The 21,642-nt window shown below is 32.4% G+C and overlaps 1 protein-coding gene and 1 non-coding gene across 2 annotated transcripts in view; one reads left to right on the top strand and one right to left on the bottom strand.

The window, feature by feature from the left end:
• The first annotated feature begins 264 nt into the window (after positions 1-264).
• Positions 265-21,642, top strand: part of LOC105221093 (NAD(+) hydrolase sarm1) — a 156,943-nt gene continuing 135,565 nt past the window's right edge. The window contains exon 1 of the mRNA XM_011197771.2: positions 265-422. The gene's annotated coding sequence lies outside the window, so the exon portion shown is untranslated. The remainder of the gene's footprint in view (positions 423-21,642) is intronic.
• Positions 13,042-13,124, bottom strand: Trnal-cag (transfer RNA leucine (anticodon CAG)). The gene has a single exon. It is a non-coding gene; the product is annotated as a tRNA-Leu (tRNA).

Consider the following 21,642-nt stretch of genomic DNA (forward strand, 5'->3'; position numbering starts at 1 on the left):
AACAAAAAAGTTTTTAAAGAGTTTTAAAAATATTTAACAACTGAGCGCGCGCAGAATGCAAGCTGCTAGAAAGTGCATTTGGCGCTCGCTGAGTAACTCTAGCCAATATCATCACAGTGAGCGAGTGGCATGTTAACAAAGTCATTGGAGAGCATTGGAGCTTGCTGCGCGCGCTGAGGCAGCCACAATTCAGTTGGAGCACACGGACGCCAGCGTGACTAGAGCAGTGCGCATTAATAAGCGGAACGGAACAGTTCGACGACGCGGCGATACGATTTAGTTGCGCGCGCGAAGTATACGTTCGAAACGAAAAAGTTAATTTTATGCAATACAGTGAATAAAGTAAACGAGTAGAAAATTAAAATTCGCTTAGAAATCTAAGCGCGCTTAAGCAGCGATAGCGGAAAAAATTGCGAAAAAAAGTAATTTGGCAATTTGCATTTTTGTAGATTTTTGTGATTTCTTTGTATTTTTTTGTGGTTTTGTTTCAAATGCGTCGGTTTCTTGTTGTGCTTAAAATTACTTAATTTGTTAAAAAAAAAATAAATAAAATAACATTGATTTAAAATACGTAGAAAGTCAAAACAAGCTTTCAAATGCAGAAATAAATTATTTGGTTTGTGATAAGACCGACAGGGCGAATGAGTAATTATGGAGGAATTTAAATTAATTTAATTAATTATTTAATTAATTTAATTTAAATAAAATAAAAAAACCTGAAATAAATTAAAATAAAAGAAGAAAAGAAGTGAAATTAAAAATATGTTTTTCAATATTTTTTTTTTTTTAATTTACTGTTAATAATAACAAGTGTGTTATAAAAATTTTAACGAAAAATTTATAAAATTTGTTTGATAAAAATAGTATATATAACTTATATACATATATGTATTTATCTATATAAACAAATATCCTCAACTGCACTCGATTTACGACCCCGGCAAAAGTCCGCAAGCAGTAAAAGTAATTTCCACTTATTATTTGCCGCCGCCACACATATTCGCACACACACAACCGCAGCGCCTGTAAAGTGTTTTTAACATTGTGAAAATTCAATTTTTTCGCTATTAATATAACGGCAACTTTGTTTTTTTTTTTTTTTTGACGAAAATCAAAAGTGTTTGTGCGGTGCAATATGTAGAGTTGTGGCAACATGTGGCAAACATTTCGGCTGCCACACGCGCATGAATTTACAGTTGACTTTGCTGTGTGGAAAAGTTCAAGTGTAGCATTTTTCCTGCCGTCCGGCAGAAAGCAAATTAAAAAAAAAAAAATTAATTGAAATAAAAATAAATTTTTGTGTATTGTGCCGTTATGTGTGGCTTTCGAAACGTTTGTGTTTGCAGCGAATTTTAAGTGAAATACATGCATACGAGTACATACCATTTTCTGCGTCTGTATGTTTCATTGGCCGACGCATTTTGTTTATCTTTGCCCGCCTGGTGAGTTTCAAAATGTTTTTAAGTGCATACATATATATAAATAAAGCTTTTTTTTCCTCATATTCGTCGTAGTAAGCACGTACGTACTTACGCGTATCTACACTGTACATGTACATACTTAGCTACGTACAATTTCCTTTTGCGGCTGCTTATTTTTGCAAAATTTTAATAGAAATACACATTAAACAGATGCCATTTTAATTATCGTGGAAAGTGTAAATTTTCGTTTTTATATAGTTGCAGTGTAAACATACATACAACACAATTGTACATATATAAATATATGACTGTTTTTAGTAAGCGGTAATAGAATGTTCAATCCGCAAAAAGTTTCCTGGGCTGTATTTAAAAACATTAACATCTCACTAATAATCCATAAGTCTCAAAAATATAGGAATACTCCTTGAAGAAAAGAGGTGTGAGCGACGCAGTTATTGATATATTTCGATATATGTATGTTGCAGTGAATCGTCTGGGAAAAGCTTTGATTGGTCTTTTAACGCGGTTGTTGGACAAAAAAATAATAGTGCTATATTTGAATTTCTTATAAAAAGTTTATTAATTTTTTTATGTGTTGAGTACGACTTTTATATAATAGTGTTACGCAAAATTTTTCAATATCGATAATAAAACTAAAATAGCTCGAAAATTCAAAAGAAAAAAACTGCCTTACAGGGATGCGGCATAGAGTTGACTAGGCCTTCATAACGGGTTTTAGGTATTTCTTCCCAAGAATCCTTCACTATTACACAAAGTTCGCGATTATTGCCGCGATGTTTGGGTTTTCTGAATATCACCCCATAGGTTATCTATGGAATTGAGGTCGGACCACCGCAGCATGACCTTAATCCCTTTGATACGAAATCACTCCTTGGCTGGCCGACTTGTATGTTTCGGGTCATTATTTTGCTGTAAGATCCATTTCAGAGGCATTTCGTTTTCAGTATAAGGTAACATTGTGCAATTCAAAATATCAATGTAGATATGTTGATCCATGACAGCCCAGCACCATACAAATGAAAGACAAGCCCAAATTAATATGGTTGACCCTCCATGTTTTGCCTTTATCATTGCTTGTCTAGGGTGGTTTTCAGTCTTCGGTGGATGATGCACATACTGTCGTGAACCTGTGCCTCCAAAAAGCAACGACTTTACTTTCATCTGTTCATCATATATTTCGATTTCCAATTTCAATGACTTTATTCTCACATTCGAGAAACTAAAGAATCTAAAACCTATATCAAAACACAGCGATCTAATATTATTGTCAAAATTCAATGACATTGTTCCAATAATAAGATGTTAAAAAAGAAACATGAGAATAAAGACGGGCGATTTTATTGTTTATTATCGATTAGCTCCTAGAGCTGAGATGGATCCATAATAGCGTCCAGTTGTACCAAAGTAAGGATAGCAAACGACGCCATATTTTTCCTGCTCTTTTGATATTTCTCTTCAGTAAGGTTTGCCGTTCCATCATGGAAAGATATACGATCCAACAACGAGTTGAAATTATTAAAATTTACTGCCGAAATTCGGAGTCAGTAGCCTCAACGTTAAGAAAGTTCCGTCCTATTTATGGTCGGCTCATTTCTGACTGAATGGCTTTGTCAACAAGCAAAATATGCGTTATTGAGAAAAGAAAAATGTTTGTTATGGGATGCTCCCATAAGATATAGAAAGACTTGTCCTAAAATTAATAGACAGCACGAAGTGGTCCGAGGCTTCACAGAAGCATTTAATAATTCTTTTATATTTAAAACAAATCGAAAATAGAAGGATATATACATAGGTCTAATACCATACGAATTTTGAGCTCAGATTCGACCACACAGGAATTCAGGAAACTCTTCAAATTAATTGCGCAAAGTCCAAAAAGTATTTTTGTATCCTGATTTTAAGGAAACTACTACTCTAAGTTTTTTTTAAGTTTTTAAGTTTTTTTGGTTCCGGAATTGTATGCTCCTCTTTAGTAAAAATACCGTTAAAACTGATATACGAAAAGCTTGATATTTGCTTATTCCCTAACTACTATTGAGTAGTAAACCTTTCTGTCTGTAAACCTTGGTCAAAATTTTTGGGAGATTTAAAATTGTATTTAAAAGTGAGCAGCTCTAATATAGAAACGGATCTATGTATTCCTGAAACATCTTCCGAAAAGGTTAAATTCGGCATTTTCTACTTACATTAATGAGGAAGTGGGCGTCCTTACTATCGGATCTTACAATTTCAGTTAGAACAAGATGATAATATACCTGTTATTTACAGACTTTAGAGTATATAGCTCGAGTAATTGAGGAAAGATATAAAGTAAGTTCAATAAGAGCTTACTCAAGTTTCGATTATACTTCCATGATGTTATTGCTCAGAGAGATACAAGTCTATTTACTACTCAATAATAATCAAATTAACATTTTCAATTATTATATTGTCATTTCTGAAAGTATCATTACATTTTTCGATGGATCAGATAAGAATAAATCAAATCAATCGTTCGTTCTGCAGCTTTAGTTATGTAGAAATCTCTCTTAGATTAATACTTTGTAGTAAAAATTGTCTAGTGAAATACGTCAATACTGCGTATAGACACAAAGAAATATTATTATTGAGATTAACGTACGTACGAGATTACCTAAAAATTCAAGCAAAACAATCGCATTAAAAATGAATTGCATTAATTCATTCATAAATTGAAAAATATACACTAATATTGTTGTGAAATATTCTGCTAGTGAATGAATGACTTATTTGACCTTCATTAGCACAATTATTCAGCAATAATCAGTGTATATGTAAATAAAAATATTCCAGCGCTGCCACTTTGTAGCCCACTTTGTCATATTAAATAATTATGGGAGACCGCAAATTGAATTCAGATTTTACTATATTTATTTACATTTTTTGTTCATTAAAAAATATATATGTTAGTAGGTATGTCTCTACTTAAACACTGTAATTAATATGGGAACGCAAAAACCCTGTGATGCTCAATCTGGCGCCCATACAACTGACTCTTCTGAACCTACACACATTTTCCAAATGCTTATAACTACATAAGTGGGCAACAACAATTATGTTTTTGTATAATTTTCCAATTTTTATTGTTCTGCAGACGAAAAGCACCAAAAAATTGCAACCTTGAGGCAACAAGAAAATAAATTACCGCTTCAAATTGGGCATTTTGGAAGTCTTCACATTTACGGCTTAACGAAATTAAATGCGTAGAGGGCCATGCAAATTATAGGGCTTTACAAAAAAAAATACAAAAATAGAAAAAAACGGAAAAATTACAAAAATAGGCGGAAATGGAAAACAAAATTGGGTTTAATTATTGAAATGCAAATGTTCCCACTAACAAAAAGACGAAAACAAAAACAATAAAGGCTAGGGCTGCATATTTGTTCGGCAACTTTTAAAATTCTGTAATTTCAAGCAATCACAACAACAACAAAATATGTGTCGAAGCACAAATAACTTTATTGTTTTCCTATTTCGCTTTGGTCTCTGCCCATAAGACAAGCAATCCATAAAGGAAAAAGTTGAATAAACGATAAATTTCAGTTTTGACAACAAAAAAAAAAAAAACGAACAACAACAACTAATATTTATGATTACCAAATATTGTCTATTTCAAAGCGTAAAGCGCATGGGAACACAAAAACAAATACAAACACACACATACAAACATACATATAGATAGATACGAAGAAATGTAAACAAAATGAAAATTAATACACAAAAGTCTGAAGAGGCAAGATAAGCTTTTTACAAAAACAAAGAAAGCAAAAAACATTAAAATAATACAAAAACAAAATTGAGGAAAATTTATGTGCTCTAAATCAACAAAAAATTAAACAAATTTATATTAATAAATATATGGTACATATATAATATAAGTAAAAGATAAGAGAGCCAATGCCAGAGCGAGCAGCAGCAGCACGTGAGACAACTATGACGAGCGTATTTTTCGATTGTGTTGACATTTTACGCAGATATTTTTAAGACAACTATTTTAAGAATTTTGGGGTTTGAGAAATTTCGTTGGATTTTACTCTGCTTAGTTTGGATCAAGCATATTTAAAATGTATAAAAAATGTTAAAATACCACAAAAAAGGATGGCAAACGTTGGACTAAATTTTCTTCAGGCTCGTCATAAACTTTGACAAAGTGGGATCTTTACACATGGCTTCTTAGACTTATTGGTATCCAGCACTTGGACAGGTTAGATTAGGTGCAGATACTAAGGAAATTTGGGGCCGATAGTCTTCTTAACCTCATCGGCGTGGTAATTTATTTTAAGAGCAGCTGATTCAGCCGACTCATGCATCCCGCTACCGATCAGTTGCTGGTTGTTGATATTTATTCTATTAAATTTATTGAACTAAATTTGTTTAAAGATGGTAACGCTTCTCATAAATTACTTCTACAGAAATTTTGTCTAAATCTGTTTGATTTGATGTCCATATTATCATGCTCCATTTTCTCTTGATACCCTGGTTATAGAATTTTAGTTATTTTATCAATTTAATTCGAAAAATTTTTGAGCAAATAGTAATCAATCTCAAAATTCTGAAAATTATTTATAAAGTATTTGAACGGGTCGAAACATTCTAAACATTTTGTTTTAAATTGTTTAAAAAATTTTCAAATACGTTCTGACTACAAATTAAGTCCACCGCATTTTTGAAAAACCTATAATTAGGTATATGGAGCTGTTATGGCCCGATTTTAATAATTTTTGGAGGCACACTATTAAAAGAAAACAATTTCCTCTGAATTACATTAAATTATCTGAGAAAATTACCCATATTTTCGGTTAAAATTTATCCTTAGGCGCTGAGTTCAACATGTTCGATATCTGGGGCCTTGAAAAGTTATTGTCCGTTTTCCGTCAAGTGAAGCCAGAGATTGTGTAAAGTTTTATTCCGCTATCTTCATTGGTCCCTTATGTATACATTATAAAGTAAAGGAATTAGATGGATTTCAAAATTAAGTTATAATGAAAGTAGTCGTGATTGTGAACCGAATTCGCCCATTATTTTTTCCGTGTTATTAGGGTGTCAAGAAAATATTCCATTTTGTAAAAAAATCTGAGTGCAGCTTCCTTCTGTAAAATTTAGTGTTTCTGACGTTTTTCGTTAGTGAGTTAACTCACTTTTAATCATTTTGTTTTCATGGTGTGTAATGGGGTATGTAAGAGAACCGACTGCAGAAAGTTTGGTTTATATAGCTTCATTGGTTTGCGAGTTAAATACAAATAACCGATTTGAGGGCGGGGCCACGCCCACTTCCCCAAAAAATTACATTCAAATATGCCCTAATGCGATGCTTTGTTCCAAATTTTATGTTCATAACTTTACTTACGGATTAGTTATGACACCTTATAGGTTTTTTGTTTTCGCCATTTTGTGGGCGTGGCAATGATCCGATTTTCCCCATCTTCGAAAGCAACCTCCTCAGGGTGCCAAGGAATACGTGTTCCAAGTTTCGTTAAGATATCTCAATTTTTACTCAAGTTATCCGTTGTACGGACAGACGGACAGACGAACAGATATTCGGATTTGAACTCCACTCTTCACCCTGATCACTTTGGTATATATAACCCTATATCTAACTCGTTTAGTTTTAGGACTTACAACCAACCATTATGTGGACAAAACTATAATACTCTCGTAGCAACTTTTGTTGCGAGAGTATAAAAATCCGTGTAAAAATGGTAACTGGGAAGTGTTCAAAAACTTCCATATCTCGAACTTCTATAACTCGAAAATCTCCATAACTCGAACTGTTGAATTGGCAATAGAAGTCAAATTTCTTACAATTTTCCTTCCATAAATCAAACTTTTCGACAAAGGCATATCGAGGCAATATTTTAAAAGAGTCCCTCTATATCGTATGGAGGAGAACAAAAAATAATATTACACTTATAGATTGCATAAATCATGTAACAAAAGTATGGGATACAGACATCAAGAGCCGGGCAATTTCAAACTGCAACAAACAAAACTACCGAATACATGTTTTAACGAAGTAAATAAATAAGGCTGGGTATAAATCTACATTTTACGCCTTTTTGAAAAATTTTATGTTTTAATGAAAATTCTATAACTCGAAGTTTTTTTGTGGATCATGGTGATTCGAGTTAGAGAAGTTCCACTGTATAATATCTAACTCTATTATTTCTTGGGGACACAAACAACCGTTATGTGAACAAAACTATAATACTCACTTTAGCAACTTTGTTGCGAGAGTATAAAAATATCTATTTATATAAATGAAACGATTAGCAATCAACTAGTAAACGATTAGATAAATGAATAGTCCCTTTTTCTAACCTCAAACCTTTGATAATGACTCAGAGAACAGTAGAGATATATAGAATACTCAAAGAACATTGGAATAATTCTCCGATATGCTCTTTGCAGTTTCCAACATTATATCGGCTGTGGAACAGTTTGAAAATTTCACCAGCTATCAAATGTAGTAATAGATAAATCTGTAATATTTTAGGTTTTGTTTACTGTGTTTCAACTCCAACAGACCCCGAAGAAATTTCAACACTGAACCCTCTATTTAAGAATTATTACTATAGTTTCTTTGTCAATTTTTTTTCGCGATTTCCTGTGCACTTTGGTGTCGACCTCTTTAATAAAGCCGGTTAAAGAAACAAACAAATACAAACATACAGATGCGCGGTAGCGGCGATTTGTTTATTTAGTTTTGTTCGTTAGTAAATAACAAATAAATAAAAAGTTAATGATGAGAGGGCGTAGCGATGTTGCACAAACAAACAAATATTTGCACGCTTTCTGTGTATAGCAGTGGGCAAATTAATTAACAAAACTAAAAATGTGTGTATATATTGGCAATATAAAGGCAACAAACAGGCAATTTCACTACCGGTTTTAGCAAAATGCCAACCTTTTATAGCATGTTGATTGCATAAATTTAAGAAATGCGATAATTTTCTTTGTTTGTATTTATTTTGATTGATTTTGTTTATAATATTGATGCATTGCATATTGACATACAGATGTTGCAGAAACAAGTCAGTTTAATATATGTTTTTGAAGTATTATACTTCCTTTGATATATAAATGACAATTTTAATTCAAATTTATTGTATATATCAATCCAGCGAGATGTGACTACTCGAAACCCCTATAAATTTAATTCTCATATATAGTATTTAACTTTTCTGTAGTCAAATCACCAAATCCTAAACTACTTTACAATTAATTACAATTAATAGTATTTTTTACGCGTGTTTGATTATCTAACTTCAATTAGAAAACAACAAAATTCATACTGTTTCAAAACAAATACATTACTATATAAGACAATGTATAATATGTTACCAAGAACACTTTCAATTTAGACTTTGTTCCGATATCAGAGAAATACTGCTTCGCCCACGTATTTAAGCTCCTTTTCGAAATCAACTTTCTAAATGTTAATTCTTATCTGTCTAGTTCGATTTTTTTATCACAAACTTTAATTGCAAACTGGTATTTTAAAGCTCGCGTAATATCGTATTTTCATGATATTATATTATCTGCAGGCAGAAAAGTTCGTATTGTTTTAAAGACAATTAATTTCTCACAACTTTTGATACCACTTTTGTCTATTGTATGTATAATGCTTTACTTCTGAATTGACTATAGCCTCGTTGATTTCTTTCCAACGTCTATTCTCTAGCTACCAGTCCCGGTAGACCATAACCGGAGAATACGGTGGATTCAAACAATCCGAATCCAAATCATGCAATCGGTCGATCTTTACAAAAAGCTCTCTCCAATCCAAACAGAGAATCCAAACAGATCTTTTGGAAAACTATTGGGTTTATCGTCGGCGATCTCTACGGAATGTTTGACATAGCCGGGACATTGATCAAAGGTTTTTTTGGTATCAGCATTCTTATCGTTTCAAAAATAGTATTTCATAAACATAAGAGATTCCTTTCTAAAATCCTGCTTGTATAGGAAAGCCAGGCCACATTAAATAATATCTACACACAGATTTTGGTAATATTAATGATGCCATGCATTTTATTATTTTCTAAATAATTATATTTTTCATTATTTTATCAAAAAACTTTTTTTCTGATCTAAAATGCTACTATAGATATGAAAATCATATCTATACTACTATTATAAAGAGAAAAGATTTGTATGTCTGATTGTAATGAATAAACTCGAAAACTTATGTGCCGATTTCAAAAATTCTTTCACCATTGGAAAGCTACATTCACCCCGAGTAACATGGGCTATATTTATTGCTAGAATCTCAACTTTCTGGAAATAGTGCTTAATCAGTAACTGAAAATCGCCCTGCAAGTCATTATCTTCGCATCACAATCGCATGCCAGTTAGTCGAGTAACGGGCGCTCGCAGCTGCTTGCTGAAAAAAATTCCAAAACCTTCCAAGTACGCGCTTGAGAGTCGAGTACGGAGCATGTGCAGCGGCTTGAAGGACCAAATATTAGAAATAAACAAACTCGCACTAGGTTGTCGAACTCTGAGCGTTCCCAACACCTTCATAATCAGATAAAAAGACGACGGACACAAAAGACTAGAGGTCGTAATCAAGTTTTAGCTCATTGCAAATAAAATATAATTTCATATTCGAATTTTCCTCATTTTATTTTTATTAAATGAGCCCACTCAAACGAGAAAGTACATACATACATATATAAGGAAGAGTGTGTATAAGTGTCTAAAAGCTTATAACTTTGGAAATGTTAGTTTAAACCCCTGCGAAGCCGGAGCGGTTTGCTAGTCAGAAATAATTTAGATAGTCGTTTCAGGTATTTAATATGATTTTTCACTTAGAGCACTTTTCTAATTGAACGAAAGACCGTAAAAATGGTTTTGAAAAACATGAAGGATCACACGTACACTTTTGAGTCGTTTTATCCACTCAGTATTATGGAATTGAAACTCATTGAAATGCTAATATAAATTGCAAATATAATTGCAAATTAGTCGACGGAAAATAATTTAAGCTCGTTGTAGTTTTTAATTCTGATTTCTGATTCTGGAAACCGACAGAGTAAATAATATAAACTGAAAGACCAATGATCGAATTTTTTACAGGAGTTGTTATGTACCATGAATATTGTGAATATTTCAAATATGGCTTTATCGAAAATATAATCCCAGGTAAGAGTATAGCTAATTTTGTGAACCGCTGCCTACTTTTTGCGACAAAGCATCTCCTAACCTAACCTGAATTGAAAATTCTTCTTCAAGCTTCAAATAATGAAGTTAAGTAAAATGGTCGCATGTCGTAAATAATTTTTTGTTATTAAGAAACATTCAAAATCTTTTGTTAGTTTAAGCTTTTATACGAGCTTAGCCATTTTAAGCAAAGAAACAAAATATTTTATTATTGTTTTCTACTGGTCTTCACTGCTTCCCAAATTTGCCTTAATCCATTTTATTTTATTTATTTTGTCGAAAAATTCGTTGGATAGTTAACAGTTTGCGAAGGAAGTTTATTGCCATTTTGAATAAAATTAAGAAACGAGGTAACAAAATGCGGCTTATAAAAATAAAAAAGAAAAGTAAAAAGAAACATAAAACAAGAAGTAAAAACAATAACAAAGCAATAAAATACAAATTTAAATGCAAAGCAAAACCAAAAAAGAATAATACGAAAGTTTGCACAGGAAAATAAAAACTGTAACAAAAAGACTGTGAGTGAGTGGCGGCAAACAGTTGTGTGAACTTGAATTTTTAACATGAACACGTGTGAATTAGTTTCGCGACAGATTTTCGTACGAAACGAGTTTAGAATAATGCTTGAAAACGATAAAAAAATATATACATATATAAAGCAAAAGTACGTCTAAATGAAACCACAGAAACTACGGAATATGCCAATTAAACGAACGCAACGCAACATTTCATGACGTATGTACGAGATAAGGTTGATAAGTCGATGACTTTTTTTGCAAAATAAACGACTTTGAAGATTTTTAAAACAGTCGCCATTTTATGTGGTATTGAGTTCATTGTTTTTGCGATTCTTTTTATTTATCAAATATTTCTTGTTTTTCTAGGTGTTTCTTTAATTTTGAGTTCCTTCTACACCTTTGTTGTTGCAGTTGTACTAAGGATCCAGAACCCCTGAATTTGATTAAGTTTTTTTTTTTTGGTTTTTTTACTTTATAACTACCAATTACAAATTTGGTGACTTAATTGTCCACAAAAGATTCCTGCTGGAACAATGCTGTTTTGTTCGATTTATTGAAAGCAGTCAAAATGAACCACTTTCACTGTCTCTGCCTAGCATCCCTTTGAATTCATGATTTTTCGGAAACATATAAGCCCAAAGAAAAATCTTAAATTGAATCCGAGAATCAAATCAAAATATATATCGATATACCAACACCTGATACTCCTATAATTGTATTTTGTTCGATTCATCACTCTTCAGGGTATAGTAAACCAAAGAGAGTTAAAATAGTTGTAGACAAGTTTATTATAAAGCGAACTTGGTAAAACAAAACCTTAAGTGTGCGTTTCAGGTTAATGCGAAAGTTCACAGAATTGTTTCAATGTCATTACCCTGGGAACAGGTAATCATTTCGCCACTTCATTCCGGACTTTTCCACTTTTACAAGACTAAAGGCGAAACAGTTCAAAGCTCTTACTTGTAATCTTTATGTAAATCTACAATAGCTGGAATCGGAAACAATCGCCTTATCATTTAGCACATTTAGCTCTAGGCGATATTGTCGATATACGAGGGGGATGATAGTGCTCATTAGAAGTTTTTGGTACTGAAACGTACTTGTTATCCGTTCGAAGCGTAATTTACGTCAGAGTATTCAATCAAAATCCCTCAGAAAACTTATATAAGTGCAATCGTAGCCATTAATCATAGAAAGTCGAATCACAGTGCCTTACTGCTTGATAATTTCAATATCTTCCCTACAGGGACGATTTGGTGTGGGTTGAACGTATTCACCCCTGTATTTACTTAAACAAGAAATGTATTACACGTGTCAGTGTTTATAATATTTTCGAAATTTATTCAATTGTGGGCCGTGAAATTGTTATTGAACTATAATTTGCCAGCCATTGTACTCATTTAAACCCATGTGTACATACATTTCAGCTGTAATGGACAGCTCTCATTCAATTTCTGCCTTCGACAGGTTATCCGAATTTTATTTCAGTTGAATCAAAACTTTGTAAACATTCTAAAGGCAAGTCCATTGACGACTATTTACACAAAATTTAATTTAATTTGGTAAACGTGCTATTTGCCCATAGGTAAATGTGTATTTTTCTCTAAATATATTTTGGTGATGGCGGTTGCGGTTTCCGTTTATTCCGTGCCAAATATCCAGTAGCTTAGCCGGCAAATTTCATTTATAGATATTTATTCATTTACAGATATTTATGCTTATATTGTTTGAACTGGAGATTTTTCGAGAGAAAATTTTTTTGTGAAATTATATAAATTTCGGAAAACTCAATAAATTAACTAATTAAATCACTTCTTTTACTTCCCTTAAAGAACTCTTCGATAAATAAAAAGAACGCTACATTTCGGAAAAAAAAATAAAAAAAAATCAAAAAAGTAATTTGTCAGAAGTGGGATTCGAACCCACGCCTACAGAGTAGACTGCGACCTGAACGCAGCGCCTTAGACCACTCGGCCATCCTGACTTATATCAGCTGGTGTCAATTGTGCCATTTCAACACTACTACACCTCCCATTTTGGTAATTCACCACGATTTCCGTTTATGTGCTCTAGCGCACGGTAACTCAACACGCTTTCAAAAGCAGATAGCGCGCTGCGATTTGTTATGCTTGGCACGTTCGCCGCTCTTGCAATATAAACAAATTCAATGGGTGAACGGACGTGTGTATTTAAACATCATATAATTTTTGACGTGTAAATACACTTGGAGTTACAAACAATTATACGTATTCATATGGAACGCGCTGAACATCAAAAGCCACTAACTAGAAGGCGCGTTAATTAGCGCTTAATGTCCCAAACACCAACTGAATTAGTAAAACGAAATCTCCAACTCTCTCGGACTAAAGTCTTCAAAGTGGCTTAAGGGCGCAAAGTATTATAGCGAACGGTGTGAGTATGTCAGCAAATTTGGGAGAATATTTTGTGGTTCATGATAAAAATTATAGAACGAAAGTTAATAATGTTTGAGTATTTATGATACATGCTACATGATTTTGATGATAAAATAAAAAAAGTCTGTCTACCGCAACTGACATTATTCCCTTGATTTCCTTCACGTCGTATTGTTCTCTCCAAATTTGTAACGGGATGAAACTGTTGCAATCTTTCCATTCTACTGAATTCATCCTGGTCAGTTTCGTAACTTAACTTGGGTTAAACGATGGGTTTGAATTAATTACACTATACGGTAAAACCGACTTTTTCTCTGGGTATTGAACCAAAGAAAATTCTCTCAGGAGATTGGGTCAGAAGGGAAAACTAGTTTTTCCTTTTTTCAAAGCTAGTCTCCAATATCGGAATATTTGTCTACGAATTTCGAAACTGAGCTTATTGGAGACGACATTATTAATTCTAGTATGAAAGTTACTAAACATTTAAATATGTGTATAATTAACGTTTACTTCTTATTTTAACGGTATATATATAATAAAGGGATCAAATATTCAAAAAATATAAAAAATAGATTTCAAAAAATATTGGTCGAATTGCATTTGAGTTAAATTATCGAAGTAGGCTGTTTCCATTGATGAAGTAATCAAAATCAAAGGAAATTTTATATCTTATTTAGTAGTGATATTAATCTTATACAACTTTTTTTTAATTTATATGCATACTTTTTCTTATTCATTAATACAATTTTTTTCATTTAAGAAGGGAAGTCCATGCCTAATATCGGTAATTTTTTAAGGTATAAAATATTTTAATATTAACACAATTTAATTTATTCTTTTTAGAGTATACAATTATTGTTTTTTCTATTACGGCTCTGGAAAAATTTTTGTCTGCGGCGTTTGCGGTCCCAATATGCTCTATTTATGAGTATATGAAGTATCTATGTATAAAGTATTTTATGAACGTAAAATATCTGAAATTTTAGGTTTATTCTTCCGATAGTAGTTTAGAGAACGGCCTCACCATTTCAAACAAATCGGTCAATAAGTCTTCTCAGCACACGCTCTACATAACAAGATTTGAAGATTTTACATGTACATATGTATTTCCCCCTTTAAGTGTTTTTTCCGACATATTTCTACAGAAATTTTATAAGTACACTATATACATAAGTATGTACATATGATGGGTATATACACTTGTAGAATAAGACATATGAAAGCTTGACGATCAAAAATTATAGTCCATAGAAACAATATAAGGTAGATTATATCCATATTTATAGTTTTCTGTAATTAATAATAATATTTTCCGAAGACCTATTTTGGAAATTCGAAGGCAAATATGTATTTCCACTTTGGAGTATAACTTCGAAAAACGGAGAAACAACTTGCTTACAGATGACCCAATCTATGAAAAATATTGATTTGGCCCAATAACCAGCCTAATGTTGTATTATTATTTAAATACTTGAACATTTTCCTAAATTAAAGTTCAGCTTATGCAAGCTTTGTCAATTTAAAAATTATAAAAAACTGTAATTGATACAATTTTGTCGAATTGGGTATATAATGAAAAGTAGTTTGGGTTTATATACATGTGTGTATATTTCTTAATTATTATATTCGTAAGCAGTTATTATATTTAACGTTCATAACAGACTGGTTTTATCCTAAAAAGGGACTGCGTGACCAGCTCATTAGGCAGCCCGATTATGGTACTACATATCCTTGTATGATAATACATATGTGTACGAGTCTATTGAATTGTCGGTGTTGTCATTTGTTTTTATTTTTTATATTAAAAATCTTTTAATAGGTTATTAAAGAGTCAAAATTCGTAACAAAAGTGTTCGAATAAAGTATTTTAGAGATAATTTTCAGAATATAAGCGATCATTGGGACCATATCAATATCTTTAAAGTAAGAAGTTCTGGGGATTTTGTTTGTTCTATATGTATACCGACGACTCTATTTTTTGTATATTTTCTTAAAAACGAGGTTGGTTAAAAAATTAGATAAAGTCAAATTCTCTTATAAGGCAACAACAAACAATATGTTTCAATTTTGAATTTATGAAGTCTATATGTCAAGTACAAAGGCCCTCGTGAATTTCGGAACTTGGACGAATATTAAATACCTTGTTCTTTAGTAAATTGTTCATAGAAATAAAATATTACTTTATTGAATTAATAACTATTTTCCTCAGCAAAACCAGTTCCCTGGAGTATGGTTCCTATTTTCTGAATAGTATGAAACCTATTATTTTCTCTAGTCTCGTCTTTTAACCGATTTTTTATGTACTAACCTCACATCATTATTATATACCAAAAGATAGATAGAGACCCAATTAGTTTAGATTTTGGAAAAAAATGTTCATAGTTAATAACATTCTATTCAAAAGCTTGATTATAGGGTAGACGATTTTTTACTAAAACTTGTTAACTCATTTCATTTATATGGACAGATGATTTTCATTAAAGTCGGCAAAATCATAAAGCCATGTAAAAAAATATTTATCGATTTGCGGCGTTCTTTTGAATAACAGTGTTTTCATTGTGTAAAATCCCATTATGACTGAAATGCATTATAACTGTTTGTAGGTATGCATGAATTCAAACCACAAAACAACCACTGGAATTCATAAAAATGCTATTAAATTGCGATGAATAGTAAAAGCATTTGATAACAAATTTCATAGTAATTTATATTCAAGCGGTTGGTTGTTACCTCATAAATCTGAGCAAAAAATAAATAAATCTGTAAAAACTAGAAACGTATTGAAATTTAATATTTTGTAGAAGTAGGGGGATGGATTCTGTGGTAGATGAAATGATAACCTAAAAATTTGATCTCAAAATATCTCGAAATGCTCCGAATTGATATTCTTCTCACTTTTATCGGTTCGTTAACACCAGATTTCTTCCAATAAATAAGAAGCACCCTGTATCTACTTATGTACAATTGCATATAGATATAAAGGCGTGTGCCAATTCATTCATGGGCTAATTCAAAGAAAAATATTTACGACTTTCATTGGAAATAAATTACCTCGGAAAACTTCCTCAAAATAAATTATCTAATTTTGTAGAAAAAATCCAACAACAACCACACCGGTCGATTATATTCACGATTCAAGGAAATTTTAGTCGCAATAAACATCAAAAACCGAGTTATGCGTTTAAATAGTTTTACAGCGCCACAAATTCTTAGATACCTACATACATACCAGTTTGCACATCGAAATATTTGGGTTCATTCCTTCACATTGCAACTGATTTTTAATTATAAACAAAATAATTATAACGTTATTATCGTGGAAAAAATTCCGATTATTTAAACATTTTTCACAAGTTCAAGCAAAAGCGTTGTGTGGGTGTGTCTGTGGGTTGGGATTCTCAGAATAATTCCAACTAATGTAAATATGTTTACTTCAATAACGAAAAAATAAACAAGTGCCAACGATTTTGTATGCCAGAAATGTGATTAGAAACAAAAAACAAGAACAAGAAAAATTTTTAATAAGACTTTAGCGATAAAGAATTCAATTTCAAATATTTAGGGCGAGAATATCTTTATTTTATACAATACAAACACATTTGCATTTGATCCAAATTCTACTTTAAGTCAAAGTGTGTCAGCGACCTTGGCGTCCAATTCACCCAAGCAATTCTGCAAGTCCGTAAAATTTAATGCTTTACAAATTTCATAAAAAAACTAAAAAATTAAAAAATAAACAAAGCAAAAAGCACAAATAGAATAAAAGAGATCAATAATTTATGGATTTCCATATTTTCCCTTATGAATATAACACTACACACACGCGTTCGAGTATTTGTGTTTACATACCACAAATGTTCATATCGTATTAATGAGTGTCTTAATTTATGTAGTTCAAGTTAATGCTGTAATGCTCTTATTACATGTAATATATACACACAAACATATATATGTACATAAATAAGTATGTGGTTCATCGCCAATCTAACCCAATGACATTGAGCCAGTGCCCTAATTTGGTTGTGACCGGCGCACAACCGGCTTCTCGCTTGTAAAACAAATTTATGCATATTCATTTTTATACCCAATGCACAACTGCTTAAAGTATAATAACTTTGTTTACATAACGCTGTATTTAAAGAGTTTCGACTGAACGAAAAATATATTAATATACTTGATAGCGAGTGTCAAAGGAACACTCAACTGAGAAAAAAAATTCGTGAAGGCTTTTAATAACGGTACAGTACGATCCGTTTGGATTATTTTTGTTGTTTTGAGTGATTTTTATGGTTTTTCGTTTTTTCTAAATTTGTAAGTACATATTTATCTATTCTCTTTACAAAAGCCACCTTCTGTCCGTCCTTTCTTTGCTCGTAACTTTTGAACGCTGTTCTCTTATGAAAAAATTTATTATGTGAAAGTAACAAAAAATTTGGTACAAAGCATCGCACAGGGAAGGATCATATTTATAAAACGCCCACAGATAGGATTTGGTATACATCTCGCAAACCCATAAAGCTATACAAACGAAACTTTCTGCAGTCGTTTCCCTTACGTACCCCATCATACACCACGAAAAAAGTGAAATAGTGATAATAACCACGCCCACCTCCCATACAAAGCTTATGTTGAAAATTACTAAAAGTGCGTTAACTCATTAACGAAAAACGTCAGAAACACTAAATTTTACAGAGGAAATGGTAGAAAGAAGTTGCACTCAGATTTTTTTACAAAATGGAAAATATGCGTGGCGTTGCTCACTTATGGGTCCAAAACCATACTCAGGAACTACTCGACCGATTTCAATGAAATTCAGTATATAGCATTTTCTTGACACCCTGATGAGACAATGGGTGAAATCGGTTCACAAGCACGCCAACTTCCCATATACATAACTCAATATTGAATTCCATCTGATTCGTTCACTTTATAATATATACATAAGGAACCGATGAAGATAGTGCAATAAAACTTTACAAAACTACTGTATGTGATCAGTATCAGATCATGCCTTAAAAAAAAATTTGAAATCGGACTATACATTTTTGATGCCCGGATATCGAATATGAAGAATTCAGTGCTTTAGGGCAATTTTTCACTGAAAATATCGGTAAATCTCTCAGATATCTTAATTTAATTCAGAGGGAATATTTTTCTTCTAACAGTGAGCATCAAAAATGGTTAAAATCGGTTCATACGTAGCTTTTCCTTACTTGTTTCAATGAAAAATGATAATATATCATGGGTTTGTAAACAAACCGTTTTTTTTTGGAAATTGAAGACTGTATTTTCTAAAAAACGTAAGATATGTACGTTGCCAAGCGATTATAAAAATATTACTTAGTATGAAAAGCAGGAATTGTTGTCCTATCAGCCAAAAAGGTGATTGTCGCCGTTTTTTGGAGACAGAATTATTAGGCAGATTCGACATCTAATTAAAAAAGATAGTCTACTATTTTTCAGTCAAGTTAAATAAGTCTGGATCGAGTATACTAAGCTAAGAGACTAAGTTGAAAGTTATCCAAATTTCTAATTTTTTGGGACCTAAGTATTTATCAAATGATAGTTAAATTGTTAAAAATCCGCTAATATCCTCGCTCAGCACTCAAATAGCGGTAATTTAAAAAAAATCGTAATAATATTTGTAATATTTCATAGACCCCAAAAAAACTCGTATTACATTCCATCCCCCTCGAATTCACCTCGCCCTTACTTGCATTAATTTTTTATCGCATATTTTAAGCTTTTTTCACATTTCCTGGTTTTACTAGCTACATTTCAGCTACTGCCTATGCCTAGTACCGACAACAAAGCAAATCATTCATTACAAATAAATACATATGTATGTATGTATTATATTTATTTATTATATAGATACGAGTACTTACATATGTATCTACGTATATAATTGTCACAATAAATGCAGTGATAAACAATTTTCAGCGATTATATTATGATTATTGTTTTCAAAGTGTGTTTACACAGCAGAATATTTACGAGTCCCACAGCTGTTTGAGTTCGCAAGCCAAGCGGCAATTGGAAATAACATAAAGTAAAGTAAAAAAGCAAAAAACTGGAGCAATAAAGAGGTGAAAATCCAATGTAAACAGTAACCACAATATCATATAGTTAACTTATGGGTTTGATAAAAAAGTTAAAATCTTATTTACAAATGATACTTTAAGTTAATAGTCTTTTAGGTTACTAAATTGTTCCAGCAAAACATTGTAAAAACTTCCTATTCTTGAGAGGAAATTTTGATTGCCGTATCATATCATCAAATGAGCTTGCTAACCAGGTCAAGTGGTCCGTGCTGAAAAGCTGGCTACTACTGTTATTTTCGGTTATTGAAAGGATAAGATCGTTTATGCTGGTCGTTTGTTTGTTTCAAACACTAGATTAGGTTAGGCGGCGGCCCTTTGTGATGCCAATTTTTATGAGCGGATAACGTCCATTCCGGCAAATTCTTAAGGTTCTCAAAAAATATAGTTATCGAGTTGTTTTAATCTCAGTCTTATGAATACTGAACAGTGGGCTAGGAAATTACTTGACTCATCTCGCCTTTCTCTATGCAGCTTTGACAGTTTGCGTCCGGCAGGATTTCTAAATTCATCATATGTTTCATATGCCTATTCCGCAGTGCTCAGTGACCAATCCCACTATTTCGATAAGGCGAACCTCTTTATGAGTAAGTAATTCAATCGACCTCTTGCGCCAAAAGCCAAAAAAGGCAAAGGAGCCCCGGCACGTTGCCAGTTTGTTGAAATAGTACCACGGGTGTCCTTTTCTGGGAGCTCATCCCAGGAGCAATCTCACTATTGCGATAAGGCGAACCTCTTTAAGAGTAAGTAGTTCAGTCGACCTCTTGCGTTCCGCTCTGCGCCAAAAGCATATCTTAACCGAGCAGGTTTTGATTGTTAACCCACGTATACCAAATTCGCGGGAGTTCCATCACTAAAGTGCAAGAGAACAAAGGGGCCCCGGTTCGTTACCAGTCTGGGAGCGTATCCGCTTTGCAGTTCCCAGCGCCCAGCGACGAGTTTGAAAATAAAAAGGCTGGATACTCCTTGCCTAGTTTTGAGCACACGTTCAGCGAGCTCAGGGCCATAATTGTCGCTCTAATAACGGAGTAGGTACTCACCATCCAGAAGGAGGCTAGACTTCGGAGCAGTTCATCTACTGCTACCTTAATTGCAGATACCTCTGTTTGAAAGACTTTACAGTGATCTGTGAAAATGAAACCATGTTTGATGGAATTCTCCTTACAAAATATTTTCCTTCCAACCTTCTTCTCATTTGGTGCTTGAGGGTCGATTCGACCCCAAAATTGAACTCTGTTTAAGAGGTTTACATTTGCATCTGCTATTGTACTTTTGTCTGTAAATACTGTTACCTCGACAAACATCAATTAGATACGCTAATTTTTTCCATCAATATTTGCAATTGTTTTGATGTTTACATATCCTAACCACCTGTAATTGAGTACTAATTGACTGTCATTTATTTTTTACATTTGTTAGTTTTCAAAAAAATTCCAAAAATTGCGCCAAAACTTGTTTTCCAAAATTTTTAACACTTTTTAATTGCAATAATTGCACAAGTAATCAATGTAAGTGCATATACGTATGTATGTATAATTGTATGTATGGTATGTATGAATAAGTAATTACGGATTCATTTGTCAAATTATCTCGTTAGACATACGAGCATAGGCTTACATACATACATATTTATGTTTTTATATTTGCACATTTGCACGTCTAACTGTACGAGTTCATGTGACCCTCCATCCGTCGGCCTGTCTATCCGGTAATTCCTCTGTTTGTTAATTGGCATTTTGACACGTTTGATATGTTCACGGCTCTCATATTGTCGGAATGCATGCGATCGCGGTTGGAAGTTCAAATGTACGAATACGTAAAGGGTGTCTATTTGGCGCAAAAAAAAATTAAATTTTTTTTCGATTACTACACTTCAGTCAAAGCTAGAAAGAATTTATTCATTCACTATTTTTATTTCTTTTTAAGCGTTTAAAATAAAAACAAAAGTTAATTATACTTAATTTATATCTATCTTAAATGCAATTTT

This window comes from Zeugodacus cucurbitae, chromosome 4, assembly GCF_028554725.1.
Source record: "Zeugodacus cucurbitae isolate PBARC_wt_2022May chromosome 4, idZeuCucr1.2, whole genome shotgun sequence".
Taxonomy (NCBI): domain Eukaryota; kingdom Metazoa; phylum Arthropoda; class Insecta; order Diptera; family Tephritidae; genus Zeugodacus; species Zeugodacus cucurbitae.